A 17,983-nucleotide genomic window follows, 5' to 3' on the forward strand; every position below is an offset into this window, starting at 1 on the left:
TCTTACTTGTCTAAAAAACCCCAAAACAAAACAGAACCCCCCCCCCCCCCCCCCAACCCTGAAAGTTACATCCTTGTTCTCAGACTTTCCCTTTAAAAATATGCTTGCAATAGTTAGGACAAAGCTGAACAAATTATACCTTCCATGAAGCATTATGTTAGCTTTCCCAAATTCACTTTTACCTGTTGTCTTCAAAAAAAGTATTATGATATCTTAATTCTTCACTGAAAACATACTATTTTTTGCATTTAAAAACAAATTGTATGCAATTAGAAAGCTTTACTTCAAAAAATTAGCATGAATTCAGTTAGCAGAAGAGTCCTTAAATACAGCTATAAGATGGCCCAGCAGAATTATTAACACTCTTTGTCTCAGCAAGGTCAAGTAGGGATTCTCATTCATATTTAAATTCCAGCTAATATTCAGAGAGAGGGTTTTGCATCATATTTTCCAGATCTAATTAATAACATCTGGACAGTCGGTAACAGATTGGGAAGTGCTAAACGTGCAACAGCTAAGAAATTAGTATCCCAGATGAGAGAAGTAAGAAATAGAATACAAGTACTCAGAAGAATAGAAGAGATTTTTCAGTAAAGAACTTCATGCTTTGTTTCATCCCAAAAATATGAGGAAGCAGAAAAGGGAAATATAGTAAAGCAGGAAAGGGAAATATAGTAAAGCTAGGTGTCCCCTGACACCTAGCAACTAGGCCAAATATCCTCAGCAAAGGGAGAAGTAGCAAACTGCATAACTGCTAAATAAGAGAATAAAAAGCTTAGGTAAGAAGACCAAAAGTTTTGATCAACAAGAAAAATTAGAGTTATTCATAACAGAATTCAACTAATGGGTTATTTTGCAGGGATAAGTGGGAGTGGGGCGAGGAAAAATCCATTTCATGAAATAGAAAAAGAGGAAAGCATGGAGTGAATCCCATCTTCTGCTTGAATACATCCATGGCACCCCTTTATTGATTTATCCAGTCTCTTTACAGAGCCAAAGCTGACTTACTTTCCTCCATTTACCAACCTGCTCACAGTTTACCTTGCAGGTTAAACAAGTGATCCAAACCTTATGGAGATCCTGTTCTGACCACTTACGGACGAATTTACAAAAGAAAAATAGCACCAGAAGCATTTTGAAAGTGGTACTGGTATAACATCAAGTAAATTCACAGAGAAAATAAAGGCTTGCTGTGTTTTTAATAGAGTCCATTAAAAAGAGTAAGCTCGTCTTAGGCTACATTAAAAAAACCTTAGCCAGGAACTTTAAGCAAAGAAACAAAACAAAACCACAAATTAAGGCTTAAAGTCTGAAACAAATGTAAAAGACTATGATGTCTTTTATTTCAGAGGTGTATGTTTTAATTACATTACTGCCTAGCTACATGTAAAAGCAAGAACTGTAAAAGTTATGTGAAGCTCAATAATTTACATGCACCACACACATATAAAGGAGCTAGTGCTGCATCTCAAAAGAAAAGCCACTGTCAAACAAACAGTCATTTCATTTCTAAAACTGAAAAAGAGGGCTCATCTGTTTTAATTTTCTGTGACTGTGAATATCTTTTCAGAATAAAAATGTCAGTATTGCCCTTTTCACATACCCACGAAAATTTTTGGAAACAGATAACAAGCAAAAGCATGCAGGCTTTGGGTGTCTGCAGATGTAAGTCATGAAAGAGTTAACCTGCCAAGAATAGTTTGTATATAAGCAGGATAAATTCAATCATGCAGAGGAATGGAATCCCTACAAAATGGAAAAGAATTACTAAAGGGAGAAATTCCATCACCAGACAGGACTGCAAAGAATGGGAAGTCAGAAAAAGAAGTGAATAATAAGCGTTTAAATGAAAACTGTCATAGGACATGCAAGACTTGCACAGGATAAGATAAATGATGGTACATTTGCTCAAATAAAATGAACCTGTAAATGGTCTACTGAACATCACACAAATGTTAAAAGGAAATATTCAGCCCATTGCAGGAGGATTTGTGTGTACAACTTATACAATGGAAGGCTGGATCTCTAGTAGTGCAATGATGGCAGATGGTTTCCTTTCATAATAGCTTCAATATTGTGATCCACAGTCTTGGACCACTATAAAATGCAATGCATTTTACTTTTTTGGCATAAATAATCCCTGGGTTTGACCTGAAGTCACATCTCATGCCATCTATAAGTTCCTCTGTATAAATCTCCATGGCTTTTTTGTGGGGAATAAAAGAAGCAAAGAAACAAAAGCCAATCATTCATTAAAGGGAAAAGCAATCCCACCCCCCAAAGAAAAATGGCTATCTCCATATACATCAAAGTTACAGCAGAGCAGACCAAATGCTGTAGAATCTTGTGATGAGATATGGTATTTCTCTAAATTCTATCACACCAGAAAGTCTGCATTTCAATACAAGTAATATAGAAGGTGTACTCAAACTAAATTACTTCATTCAGGGAACAGTTTCAGTAAAATTTCACAAACCAAAAACAGTGCTACCTTTCTCCAAGAACTGTAGTCTATTGGAATGCAAGAAGCTACTGATGTTACTAAAATTTCAGAAATAACATTTTGAACAGAGGGGGACAAGATGCTGAAATAAATTAATCCAATGGCATCAGTTAATTGAAGATAGCAAAAGATTTGTCGTCACAGTGCTATCTCAGTATTGTCTACTTAAGAAGATGATGAAGAGGAGAGATGACATGAATGGAAAATAGTGGCAGTCTTCCTTTATTGGCTGCAGGTGTGTTTGATAAAGGGAGAAAGACAGTCTTTTCTTTCATCTTAACATAAATTCTGTTTCTCTGTAGAACATTATATAATACTTCATCAAAATCTTTCCTTCACCCAGTTTTCCTATGAAATCTGTGCCTTACGTAATTTTTAACACTGTGGGCTGAAACAAGAATGTTTCCTGATTTATGAAAGTCTTGAGAAAACTAAAATGGCTTATGTCTAAGAGTTTGCTTCTGTATAATATTTTCAAAAAGATATTTCTGTGTATTAATTTGCTCACGTGGGAAAGAGATCTTAATTTTCTAAAGGTCCTTTTCCAGCTTCAAATTGCAGCAGTATTTTAGCAGATGAAATACATAATTGCAAAGACTTTCCTAGTTTTAGTCAAACAGATATAAAACAATGTTATTTATTTACTGGGGCATAAACAATGTTCACATTGTTTCACTTTACATATTACTAATATTTTAATATACTTTAAAATAAAAATAAAATCTTAGATTCTAGAGATAAACACAGGAGAAAAACAGTTCTGTTGAATATCATAAGTTAATGTGGTAGTGCAAAACTGGTTTTCCTTACTTTTTTAGCACTCTTTACAAAACTGATGTTTCAAAATTAATTCATAATTCCATACAAACTTAAGGAAAGCCCTCCCTCTGAGAGATGCAGGTCTTTACTCCCTGTGCTCCATCATACCCTGCCCATTGCTTTTGCCTCAGAGTAGGAAACTGATCAGAAGTAATTTTTCCATCTGTGATACTTTTGTTTGCAGCTTTTCCTCAGGTCTTCTTAATGAAAATTTGCAGAGACAAGCAAAAGAGCAGGGAAGGAGTAGGACAGGTCATTCCATTGGTTGCTGTTTGGTTGGTGGTGTTTTACAGTACCTTAAAATATATGGGAGCCACCTGCTTAGATGTATAGTCACACGGAATGAATATGTTGGAATTGTGTAAGACATGCAAAAAGCAAAGGCTCGCTGTATTGAACCATGAACAACAAGTGCAAACAGCTAAAACTTGAGGACAGAATATTTCAGTTTAAAACAAGTGTAGTGTTGAAAACTTGAAAAGTGCCACTGTCTTCTGAAAGATACTGAAGACTTGAAATACCCTTTTAAATTATAAGGGAAGCATTTAAGAATCACTCCACAACATTATGTTCTGAACTTATGTCTTTACAAAGTGTCAAAAGCCTACCACAGTGGGATAGTGAGTAGGGGCTCTGGAGTAGCAGTCCCTCTAGAGTAGTGAATAGAGACTTTTTATTTCTGCTTCTTTCACCCCACGCACAAGGACTCTAAAATTATATGCAGGGATATATATCATAAAATTCTCTTGTAAATAAAGGGGGACAGGTCCTTAGTGTCTAGTCTTCCAGATATTACTGAATCCAGACACTGTAGAATTTTGATGATATTAATATATCATTTGCAGAACTTTAGATTGTGTGCCATTCTAGCAAAAAGGGAAACAGTGAACTGAGAAGGGTAGTAAAAAAGATAAATGAGCCAAGGTCATGAAGTAGCTTATGCTAGGTCAGAGGACTGAGTGATAGAAAAAAAACTGGATTGGACAAGGCAATATGAATGTGAAGCTAAAGTAATTCATCAGATTAGGAAGTATTTGTAGAACACTATTTGTAGAATACTGTTGTACACACACTGGACACTACCGTGATACTGAAATTTCTGCTCTGAAAGACAGAGCAGAAAATATAAATAAATACCACCTGAAATAGTGAGGTCAAAAAATGATTTTTTTGGAGCCATTTTCCTCCTTATGGCCCACTTTGTGCTTTGCTAGGGGCAAGTTGATCTACAGTCTCTGCACATTTAAGAGACCAAAAAAACCCAGATCAATTTGACCCTTTTTGTTTTCATTTCTGTGAGACAAAAATACATTAGCTCTGAAAACTGTTTAAATCTGGTGTTGCAATTGCTTAATCAGAAAAGCTTTTTCCTCTGATGAACTAGTTGTTAGAAGCAATACTTCCAAACAGTCAATAGAAAAATTGAGCCAAATGCTTCTGTAGTGATGTTAGTCCTTGGCTCCCACACTATGTCCCTACAGTAAAGTGCTCTGCAATTAATTAGTGTGCAACCCCCACAGCAGACCAGAGGCATTAGGCATGATTAGAATTGAGTGCTGGGGCTGATGTGGTTCTGCTGCCTGCATCACCACCACCCTACTGTAGCTATTTGAAAGCTACAGCCTTGTCATTACAAAGGTGTGTACTGTATATAATTCTGCATATTTTTGGCACAAATGCTTGTCTGTAAGACCACTGGAAAAATACTATCCTACTAAGAAAAAAACCCAAACATCAAAAACATTGTGTGTCTCTAGACAGGATTCTACTGTGCTCTTTCTTAAATGCAGGAAGACATGATCAACCATATTCTCTAATTTGAAGCATCCTAAAACTCCCAGTGTTAATGGCTTAGGTATTTGGACTCATGACCAGTGGCAGAGGTAGCTCTAGCTCTACCTGCTGTCCTCCTCTGCTTGTGTTAACACCACAGATCTTGAAAGGAAATGAAAAATACTTCTTTGGCATCCCTGAACAATAGAGAGAGAGGGGATGAGTAGGTGACAGTTCTTTCTTCTCCTTAAAATTTGAATTCCTCCTCAGGATTTTATACTAAAAATGTTGAGAGCAGCATATTTCATTTCAAAGAAGCAAAGATTCTCGCCTCCTAATATTCATAATTAAACCAAAATGATGTGCCATTTCTGTCAACATACTGAGTTAGAAGCAACGCTAAATTAGCTTTATCATTTTTATTGTGTTGTAGGCTGCCTAACAGCCAGTGTCACAAGCCAACACCCCACTGTGCTAGGCATCACACAAAAAAAAGACTGTCTTGGTGCCAAAGAACATTTCAGCCGAACATTGTAGTTCAGAGAAAAAGAAACAGGAGCCAAATGTAAAATTCAAATATAACAGTATGCGCTATCTTAGCTAGTTCCCATGCCCATCTGTATGTCCTGTTTTATCTTTCTTCTGGTTTTCAGCTTTGGAATGCACCTTGTCATTTCACAGCAAAGCCACAGTGATCTGAGGAAATGTGAATACTAGCAGAAAAAAAAAATCCTTGGCAATGCCTGTTTTTGTCACATTATTTACTTTTTTCTTTCAAATGAACCAGAAGAATAAAAATAAAGTTTAGAGGAAGAAAAAGTTCCTCACACAAAATGCAGTCTTTAGTGATTTTCCACATATCTGGCAACAATTAGAAAGTTATGTTATGTAAATAGAAGTTGCCATTCTGCTCACTCCCTACTCAGTTTTTTAAGTATGCAAGCTCCAGAACTCCGCACCAATGGTCTGAACTACGTTTGTTTACTTATACAATATCTGATGTCAATGAAATCAAGCACAGAAGAATTGAAATGGACCTGGAACTATACTGACCGAATATCTCATGATCCAGAGCAGAGGATGGACTATGAAAGAGAAAGAGAGAGACGCTGGAGAAAATGGTTACAGGGTACAAACAATTCAAATGTGTGTATGTGGGGTGGCTGGACAAGTACTGTGAAAAGTGAGACATGCACTGCTCCACACCCCAGCCCTCTGAAGCCTCTAGTCCAGCCCAGAATGGCTATCAGTAATTGGCACTCCTGGCACACCTGAAGCAATGCCCCACATGAGCCCCTTGAGCCCCAATCCAGCCATAGAGTGCTGATAAGACCAGAAGCCCCACCTGGGAGGGGGGTGGCCACAGCAGATAAAAACCATTGCACAGAGACCCACTTTGTTATGTTCCTATTATCCTTGCATTTAATGGCAGCTGAGACCGCACTGGATCCAAGAGGTGGTAGCTCTGTTTTTCTCTTCTCTCTCTTATTCTCTCATTTTCTATTCCTAATTTCCTCTTCTTGAAATCTGGGTAATTTAAGGTTGGATGGCTTAGTTTTCTAAGTTAATGCTTTCTGAAATGCTTTATGAATGATTGCTTTAAATTTTGCTGAGTTCCTGACTGGGGTGGGTTGACCTTTGCTGGACACCAGGTGCCTGCCCACCAAGCTATTCTACCACTCTAATTCCTGGCTGGACAGGGGAGAGAGAACAAGATGGAAAACAACTCAGAGGTTGAAATAAGGCAGTTTGCTAAAGCAAAATTTAAAGCTTGTACATGTATAAGCAAAGAGAAAAAAAAAGTTTATTCTCTACTTCCCACTGTTGAGTGATGTTCAGCCACTTCCTGGGAAGCAGAGCTTCAGCATGTGTAGCAGTTGCTTTGGAAGGCAAACACTGCAAAAAATGAATACCCCTCCTCCATCCCTTTTCCCTCTCTTGGCTTTTATATCTGAGCTGATATCATATGGTATGGAATATCCCTTTGGTTAATTTAGGTCAGCTGGCCTGGTTGTGTCCCCTCCCAGGATCTTGCCCACTCCCAGCCCCTTGACGAAGGGGCAATATTGAGAGACGGTGCTGATGCTGTGCCAGCCCTGCCCAGCTGTACCCAAAACACTGGTGTGGTATCAACACCTTTCCAGCTACCAATGCACAGCACTGTGAGGGCTGCTATGAGAAAACTCTATCTTAATACACTGATCTTCTGAAGTTTACAAGTTTGCTTTTTAATCTCCTGAGAACATTTTCACATTTCTCATATGCCTCTACCTCAGGGAAAAGTAGTCCCTTAAGCCCCTTTTAAATAAACTCGCCATGCGGGGACCAGGGCGTTACACAGGGCAGTTCTCTGCAGCCTCCAGCAGGGAGACAAGTCTGAAAAACTTAGAAATACCTATGAACAGGGACAATGCAGAGAATAAAGTATATTTAGCCATATTGATGGACTGTGTATATTTTTAAGACAGGCATGAGATTTATGTATCGGTTTAGGTGTAATCTGCAGTATACTCATATTGTTAGAACAGCGGTTCTTCTCATGGAGCTAGCTGTGATATGCTATGGTTCTGTGGAGTGAAAATGCTTTTTAAGTGATCTAAAAATTGTCTTCCTAGGCTGATAAAATCAATCTATGGAAGGAAAATCAAGTCATCTGCTATTAATTATATGTTCATCATTCCAGTTTTGGGGCAATAGGTTTAGAAATTTTTTTGTTTTTCTTATTTGTTTGTTTTTAAGATGCATACATAACTGGCATAGTAATCACTAGATAGGTCAATGTCTCTAATTTTCTGAGTAAGAAAATAACAATATGAACAAAACTTTCATAGACCAGGCTTAGAGGTGAGTTAGCTACCACTAGGAGGTTCTTCTTCTTTCTCAGATTTCCAAAGAATACTCTTCCTGCTCAATGTTAGCCATGCCATTAGCTTGACCTCCAGTGCACCACTTCAGAGAACTGAACTGAGAGAAAGCAAACACAGATCTAAAGGAGAGCTGGCAGCAGGGAGGAGTAGGAATTTGGGAATTTGCAGGTAAATCTGTGTTTATACACACAGTGTCAGGGAACAGTGAGCTGGACTACTCCCCAGGGAGGTGGGAAGAGAGGGGGAGGGGACAAAACAAGACAGCACAGAGCTGCTGAGAAGAGAAACAGCTTCTGTTAAAAGGCCAGCGCTCATCAGGTAAAAGCAAGATAAGAAGAGAAGACAGGTTAGAGGCCCAGCCAGGAAATGAGGATAACTGTTCAGGAATGGGGCACTCCTATGGCATGACTGGAGTGGGGACTCATGGACTTGGGCTGGGATGCAGTGGGATTCTAGGCCATGGGCAGGGCTGGGGAAAGCCCTGGGGAGGCTGACTAGGGATAGTCAGATTTTGTAATGCCCTGACATACATGAGCACAGAATATTTCCTCTCAAACATGAGGTTTGGAAAAGCTACAGTTCAGAACCTTGTTACAGGTGATGAATGAGGAAAAAAGAGAAAGTTATGTGATTTTTCAGTAACAATATTTAATTTTTCAATCTCAATATTAATTAATTTGTTGACTTTGGATAATTACTTTTATTTTGATTTAAAAGACAATATGCTCAAACACTGATATTGCATCCCCTGTTAGACATCTACACTTAAGTGTTTTACACACAGATCTGTCTGGACCAGTGAATTGCTTGAACTGACACTTTCCTTCCTCTCATACATGTTTGAAGCAATTTAGTACATATGACTGCACCACAAATTCACGATTTGGACTATCTGGGGAATATAGCACCATTTCCTCTGGAGAACAGCTAACAGCTCACATTATAGGTCTGATTCTAAAGACAACATGTTATGTTTAAAAACAAATGCAGATATTTTAAACAATGTTTCAATGATATTTTTTGTATTCCTGTACTGAAAATGCAATTATTATTTCCTATGGCTATTGCCTGAAGGAACAATCCAGTGTTGTGTGGGAGATAAGGTTCAAATTAAAATGAAATGGAGAGAAATAAGCTGTTTTGCAGATAATGTCTTAATTTGCAGGTTTACTACTCTGAAATATGTCACCCATTATATACTTTTTTGATGCAATATTTAAGGTCTAGCTTCCTTTTAATAGCTTCACTTTATAATTGCATTTTCACTCTATCAAAACAAACTCAAAATTAGATCAAACAAATATTCTTGTTTGCACTAAAATTCACCTGTGTAATCCAACTTACAGTGGTATAAAACATGTACATAAAAATATGTGGGAAAATACTTTTTTATTACCAGTGTTTCTTCCTTACTGATCATTCAAAGAAAGTTTGAGTTAATCTATAAAATTTAAGTTGAAGAAAGATACTGAATTGTTTAGCAATGAACAGAGAGAGAAATTAGTTGCCTACTGTGCAACATTCTTTTTATGCAGTTTAAAGGTTAATTAATAATAAAAATTATAGAAATAAAAAGCAATGGAAAATAAAATTGGGCAGTTCTAAATGATTTTCTTTGTTAAATTTATTGGTTTCTGTTTTCTATGCAATTGCCATGAGCTAATTAAAAAAATAGTATTAAAACTCTTGTGAGTTTATAATAATTGAATCTGGTAAAATGAAACCTATTAAATAATTTTATTAAGGTACAAGCCACAAAAGGCACATTGTAAATGTCGATCTAAATGACAATAGCAATGTTAACCCAAGGAAACAAAGTATTAGTAGGAACCATTAGCACATTTTAACCAATAAGGACATATTGGTTGCCAGATAACTTGGGACACATTCAGACTTAAATTTTTTTTAACTCACATTATACCAAGCAATGAATGAAACCAGCTGCACACTATATAGAATGTTGTAAATATTGTAGTATTGTATAGCTATGTAGATAAACCTTGTACAAAATGTATTATATGGTTTACTGTTACAGAATATCAAGAACAGATATCCCATATATTAGTGACTGAATCAACTTAAGGTTTAAAAATGAAAATATGAATGAAAAGTGTAACAGTTTTATTAAACTTTTTCAAGGTCTCTGAGGAATGACTCATGAATTTTTAACACAGATCACGTCTATCCATCTATGTTGCAATTTATGTGCATTTAATAGTTTGAAACAGAAACACAAAAAATTCAGGCAGGATATCAGATAGGATTTTCTGAAACAGAAGAATCTGGATTCACCTGCAGGCATCAGAAAGGATTCTGAGGCAAGAAAAGCTGTGTCTAGGAATAATTTCCAAACTATGAAGACAAGTACACAGACATTGACATTCCCCTTCACAGGTACTCAGACTGTGCCATGTCTTGAGAAACAGGCCAACAGGTTAGCACAAAATAGCATCTGTAAGATGTTGATGGAAGGTCAAAAGTCTTGGGAACTTTTTCCAAATGTGAAAGAAAAAACTTAATCCATTTTCATTTAAACATTGTTAAAAATTTTAATTTTTCCCCTGCAAGATATTTAAGATAGATGCAAACTCTGTCACTTCATTTTCCTGTATGCCATCACATTCACTATGCTTCATAACAGCTTCCCAATTATATGAGCTGAATCTCTAGTGCACATCTGAGTGATATTTGAGGCACACCCAAAATATTGTCTTTATACCTTTTTTTTTTTTTTTCCCCCACGTGTGGAGTAGGAAATATAGTGGAAGCTTGCCTGCAGTTATAATCTAATGTAACAAATCATGGGGTGGTTTAAGTGGGTTTTAGTACAACATGCAGCATAACTGCTGCAGTGCACCACATCCTGCATATTCCTTTCCTTTGCTTCTATAAAAAGTAAACAGCCTACACAACTCTGTAGTGCAGCAGCTAGAATGCCTTTGGAGTCCGTGCTAACTGCATCTGCTCAGCAGCACTCTGGAACTTCTCAGGGTCTTCCTAAAAGTATTTTCAAGTCTAGAGAAATTTTCAGCACATGTTCCTGAAATGTTCCATCTATCTTATTAAGAGCCTAAGTTTTAGGAAGGGCTTGCCAGCCAGAACTATGATATTATGTTCCCTCCTTTTTTAATTTATCCATTTATCTGACACAATAGAAGAAGAAAACCCACTTGCAAGATTCTGCTCTCAGTGTTGTTGACTCTTGCCATTCTTCACAAATATATTAATATTGTATATCTATCACATAGTCCAGTGCTTGAAGAAAACCAACAGTATCAGAATCTCAGCTTTCACAAAAAGTGTATTTCTAGTTCTCATAAAGAACTAGACACAAATGTGTTCTATGTGTGAAGACACAAAGAACATGAAGAAGAGTGATTCAGAAGCCAGAAGTAAAATAAAAAATACGCAATCACGTAAATAAAATAGTTCTACTTTTCAAATCTATAAACAATGCCATGGCTCAGTATGAATGATATATCATTTTTAAAAAAAACCAAAAACTAAAAATATGTAATATAGACAGTAGTGCTGCTAACTATTTCAAAAGACAAAAGCTCACCAAAATTAATAGGAAAGTTAAGAAAGATGAGTTAAATACTTGGATGAAGTCATATTCTCATTATATTGTATTATATTTTTTATGCCTATACTTTGTCACTAGCTCATATTTTCCTTCCAATAAATGTCTTATTAGAAAACAAAGATTTAAGATTTAGTTTCTGGAGGCATCACTAGTGTTTTATTATCATTTATTTCTTATATTTTGGGGGGTTCGAAGCATTGGAAAGACAGGACTTGTGTTATTAGGATCCTACCAAAAATGAGACCAAGATATATCAACTGCCAGCTATTGGTAAGAGAATATTTCCAGTCTGTTCCACATCAGGAAATCAGAGCCACCTTTCCCATCACTAGCCTTTCCTTTTACCTAAGTCTTCCTGCCATAAAACTATCCCACTTCAGCATTCATTTTTGCCTTCAATGGAGTTCTGAGGTTATTCAGAAAATATCTTCCTATCTCTGACATAAATTCAAGGATAAAGATTTTTGCCTACTATCAAGAAATTTAATTGGACAAACCAGATAATGTATAATAGCTATGCATACCATCTGCATGAGACATTCTGAAACAGAATGAGGTCAATAAAACAGGGTTAGCAATTTTTCTCTATTGCAATGTTTTTGCTTTTTTTTCAATAACCACAAGAGGTTGAAGTCTATCAGTTTGTTTGTTAATAACTCTGTGAAAGCTATTTCCAAAAGCATAGAAGCTACAATCTAAGCCATAAAACAAGAATTAAATAGGGATTCAGAGATCAGATTATAAATTATTTGCAACCATGTCATAGTCCAGTAGACATAATGCAAAACACATGTATATAGACTAAAAGATGACCAAGCCATTGGCATAGTCACGAAGAGATAGACTGATTAAAAAAAAGTCCCAATGATTAATCACCAAAATATAATGTGCATTTATTAGAAGTATAACCTTTTATATAGTGCACGTCACTAAAAATTTAAGGATTTTCACAGTTCAAAAAGTAACAAGTTTGTTTTTTGTTTGTGGGGGATTTTTGTTGTCAAGGAATACTGTATACATAGAGTTGTAGCCATGCTGATTGCCACCAGACAAGTATGATGATATTCAATCTTTTGAAATCTAACTTACCAGCAAGACTGACAGCAGTAGAGCAAAATTTAGACACATGCAATTTCAACTTACAATTAAAATTTTTAGTTTATTCATTAGGCTACTCTTTTCAAGGAAAAAGAAAACAGCTTTGTAGCTTTGGAATAGAGATTTTGAAGAATAGGAAGAGAAAATTTTTATTGTGTAAGTCTAGTCTAACAGTAATAAGAAGAAAAATCTTATTCTATCACTGAAATCACATTTGAATGTGTCCTTTTTATGCTGTCATTTTATCTCTCAAATAATACCCTTAAATTTTAGACTTATCAGAATAAATTTTAAAAAAAGAAATAAAGACTCTAAAATAGCATTTGATAGTTATTATTTATTGTCCATGACTCCCAAACTGAACGTCTTTTGGTTTTCTGACTGACAGAAGTTCCAATGGGTTAAAATCATTACTTAATATATTTTATTGGTCCAGTAAAGTAAAATAAAAACAAAAATACTTTTAATAATTAGTTTTTAATTAGTGTTATTAAAATCTGGACAAGCTATTCTTTCTGAAATGTTAACAGCGATCACAATGTTCTGAGAATATAGGTAAGATGTGTGTGCCTACATTTCTCAGAGGGAAGGTTATTTCTTCACTTCTAATTTATGTTCTATGCTTAAGCAATTTTTTTGGTCATTTAACAATTTGGGTAAATTCCAGTATCTGTGTAACTCTTAACATTAATGTTAGCAGGGAGTAGGAATAATAAGGGTGTTGCAAGTATGACCAGTATAAGTCCAGTAGCAGTAAGTATTAATATGCATAGGGAGACTGTTAATTTTCTAAAGATATCTTCCTCCACTGTAATTTATTGTGGGTAAAAAGCAGATGCATTCCTAATTTTGTTTGTACAGCAAAATTTTTTTTTAAATACATGAATAGATTTAACTCACTGCCAAGATTTACTACTTACTACAATAGATTTACTACTTTACAAATCAAGATGTGAGCTAAAGACAGATTGTTACAAAACCATTTTAACACACATTTTTCTCAGCAAATGTTTTTGTCACTTATTTACTGTTACATTGCAATACAACATGCAGTAGCTGAGTTGTAATTGTTTAAAGAAATAAAAATAATCTATATATTTTTCAGAACATCAGAAACATAAAAATGCTTAATATGAGACCTAGAGAATAACTAAGAAAAAGCTCAGTTTATGAGAGATTTCCTATGTCTATACATTTTTATTGAACACAGAACATAATATAACTTGTGTTTGACTCCAGCTGATGCTGATCAAAGTTAAAAGGGACAAGGACAGCACAAATATCTGTAACTCTAGGCAAGTCGGAGAATTCTAATAACTCGGGAGATTACAAAACTTAATAAAAAAATGAAAATGACTTTGGAAATTCAACTTCCTTTCTTTTCCCAAGGAGTATCCAAGGAGTAAATTATGTAGGAAACCTTTTTTTTACTCTGAAACACCAAGTAAAATTATGAAAATATTAAAATTCTTGATTTATTTTAGTCATTACTGTAATGTTTTATTATATAAAACCCTACCTAATTCTCTAATAGCCTGTGAATTAAAAAGAAAAAAAAAAAAAAAACACCCAACAAAAATACAAACTTTCAGATGAGGGAAGAATTATTTAAGTTAAAGCCAAACCAACTGCTAATAGATTTTGTCAGTGTATTTTCTTGACCATCAACAGCTCTTCCAAACAAAATGTAGGAATGGTGCTGGAACATCAAGTTACTAAAAATTGTAATAGTTCAAGATTTTATAATATCCACAATAATAAGTGTTATCCTGTCTTTTGCATTACTCCATACTTTTTAAAATCTCTTTTGACAGCTTCTTTTCATAGTACTGGGGAGTCTAGATTATTGTTTTAAGCTTGAAATCAGATGTAGACAGCTGAAGTATCTCATATTTTTGGTATGCAATGATAAGCAAACATAAACCAGCATTTTTAGCAATATTTCATTATTTGAATATAAAATTAAACTATTCTGAGAATATTGACTCTTCAATTTGATTGCCAGTTACTAAATATATTATAACTAATTTACCTGGGGATTAATGTAACATATGTGACATCTACAAAACAAAATCTATTGTACTAAATGGATGGAAATTCTAATTGCAAAGAAGATAGCACACATTAGAAGTTATTGCCACAAAGTTTTCAGTCACCACATTATATTCAATGTAGATATCAGAATACAAAGCTATACAATTCAATATCTTTTTGATGAATATGTGCAGATTCCTTACACTTGGCAAAGACTGTTGGAATTTTTTCTTACAAGATTTCTTCAGGTTTTCTCTTACCCCCAGATTTCCTTTTTTTGCATGTGTTTTCACTTAAATAGAATATGTGCAGGTCATGAAATGACTACTAATATTTCTTCAGATTTTCTTATGAAAGAATTAAATTTAATTTACCAAGAGAAGGGACAGAGGTCCTTATCAAATTATTCCCCTGTCACCCAGATTAATAAAATAGTCTGCCTCCCTAAAAACTAAGAAATCATGAAGATATCAACATTTCTCTGTGCATCTAACAGATGATCATTATAGGGACATCTGTAAAACTAAGAACAGTTGATCCCAGTTCTATTATTTCCTCTTTGGTGAAGACCTGTGCTTCATTTATTCCCATTAAATGTGTGGCAGAAAAACCCCTAGTAGAATTCAAAAAAATTGATTATCATATTTTTTTATCAGAAAACAAAATCTGCATTGTAAACAGACCAATTCTGTTCAGAATTACTAATTTTCCTTTATTGTGTTATCATAAAAATTCTAAATCCAGTTGATGATGTAACCTGTGATAGTTAGGGGTAGCTTCCTGACCTCAGCTGTTTTACAGTGCAGATTTTCCAGGGGCCAAAGCTGCCACCTGGGAATCTTTAGTTTCTGCTCAGATAAACCTCATGTTCAGATTTAAGGTTCTTAGGGATTTGGCAATACAAGGCCTCCCTCTTTAGTTGTGGAGAAGAATAAGGTATTAATCTACTGATCATAGCTTTTTCCTATGTTTGAATATTGTATGATACTCTATAACTCGATCAAATTATTTGCTTTGTGTGCTATGACTGGGTTAATAAAGGCCTACACTTAAAATTTGAAGAAGTCTGTAATTGAAGTTCTATCCTTTAAAATGTATTGTGACTCCCAGACTACTTTAATAATTCTTTTTTTGTTTGTGGTTTGGTACCATGAAGTTCAAAACTTGCTAATTATTCACTGAATTCAGCACATGGAAATTGAAAATCAGGAACAAAAGAGAAATTATTGTCCTATGGTACCTTTCTTGTTTCAGTTATTCATCTGTTGCACCTACCATTCTGGAAAACATAACAATTCTTTTGTACTTTCCATAGATTTTTTGCTCAAAATACAAGATATTCTTCCTAACTATATGAGAGGACAGAAAAAAAAAAAAAAAAAAAAAAAGAAAGGGAGAAGAAAGAGAAGAAAAAAAGCAAATGACCGTCTTTTCTTAGAGTTGCCAGGCTGTAGATGGTAGATTACATTTTGTATATCTGAATTGCATTTTGTACATCTACAGAATAGTTACTGGTACATAAGCATAGCACAGTCAGTACTAATTAGCTTGCTAAGAATGTCTTGGTAGTGTCCTGGCAACTCTGGCAGAGCTGAATAAACTCTTAAGCAGCATGATGAAGGAAAGGGCTAACCCATTTTGGACTGACGTACACATAACATTTACAAATGAACTGAGTACTTGGAAAAACTGTATCATGTTGAGTTGAGGTAGATTTATTGCACATGACATCCAGTGATTAATGAAAGAGTTGCTTCTTGCCTTTCTTGAACAGATGCTCAAGGAGAATACATAGAGGCTACTCTTATTTGGTGAACAAACACAATTACTATTCTTGCAGTTGAGCATTATCTACTCTTTGTGACTTTCCACAGATGACATAAAGAGGTGAAAAAAGATATTCCATTGCCTTCTTTGCTGGTCACACATAGATACAAAGTTTATTATTCAGAGTAGTTTATAATTCTCTGACATTCTTGAGTGCAGGTGGGAAGTTCAGGTGAAAAGTCCATTTTTGCTGACTTACTAGAAACTACAGCTATCTTCTCATCCCAAACCGAAGAAATAGAGTATAAGGATAATTTATGTTTTCTATATGAAGCAATTTATAGCAAAACTCATCATTAACCCAGTCTTTTCAATGGGACATCCTGGATTAAGATCTTAAATTTTAAGAGGCTTCACTGACATCTTTTTTTTTCAGCCTTTCCATTCCCCTATTATAACATCTGCCAAACACTATGTTGTTTCAGCCTAGTTGTTGAGCTTCACAATCCACTGAGAAATTCCTAAAATCCTAATTCTCTCCTTCCTTTTTTTTTTGCTCAAACTAGAGAAAAATAGCATTTGAAAAAGTTGTAGTTGTTTGGACCTTCTTTTGTTTCCTTCTTGTTTAACATAATGTAGTTTACAAAAGGAACATTTTGGTTTTTTCAATTTTGGTTGGTTGATTTATTTATCATTTACAGGCTTCCTTTAATGAGTACTTTTAAATTATTATCATTTATATCTGCAAGGAAAAAAAGAGTCTTCTTTAGTCTGTTTTATTTTTTTAATTAAGGCTTTGATTTCTTCAGGCTGTTGGTGGCCCAGTTTCACCACAGCCAGAAAATCATTCACATTTACCAATTAAGATATTAATAAGGTTTAAATTAAGAGTTAAATCAGCCAATCTTGTGATTATACTTAAGATGGATGTGATTAGTAAACTCAGTATCTCTTACCTTCTTTCCATATTCTGGCATAATATACCATAAACGTGGTAGCTGCTTTGGTTTCAATAAATACCAATGGCAAAAATCTGATCTACAAATCCTTGTTAGTTGAGGACAAAATTCCTGACACAAAACTGAGACAATATTTGAGGCTTCTGATGGTGTTATGATCTGTTTATAAGAGATATCTCTGCCTGAATTGAGTGGCAAATGAGACCATATGCCAAAGTCAATAGTATGAATTTTATTAAACAGTAAATGTGAGGTAGAGAGAAAGAAAGAACTAGGAGGAGGGAAGGGAAGTGAAAGAGAGATTAAGTAGAAGGATATCACCAGCATAAGGATTCCTGTGGCATCCTGCTAGTCCTTCTTCACCCTGCCCTGGAGCATGTCCAGAGAAAATCAACAAAGCTGGTGAAGGGTCTGGAGCACAAGTCTTATGAGGAGCAACTGAGGGAGCTGGGATTTTTCAGCCCAGGGAAGAGGAGGCTCAGAGGAGATGAGATTGTAGCCAGGTGGGGGTTGCTCTCTTCTCACAAGCAACAAGTGACAGAACATGGTGTCAAGTTAGCCCAGAGAATGTTTAGAC

Source organism: Coloeus monedula (genome assembly GCF_965178545.1).
Source record: "Coloeus monedula genome assembly, chromosome: 5".
In the NCBI taxonomy this organism is placed as follows: Eukaryota; Metazoa; Chordata; class Aves; order Passeriformes; family Corvidae; genus Coloeus; species Coloeus monedula.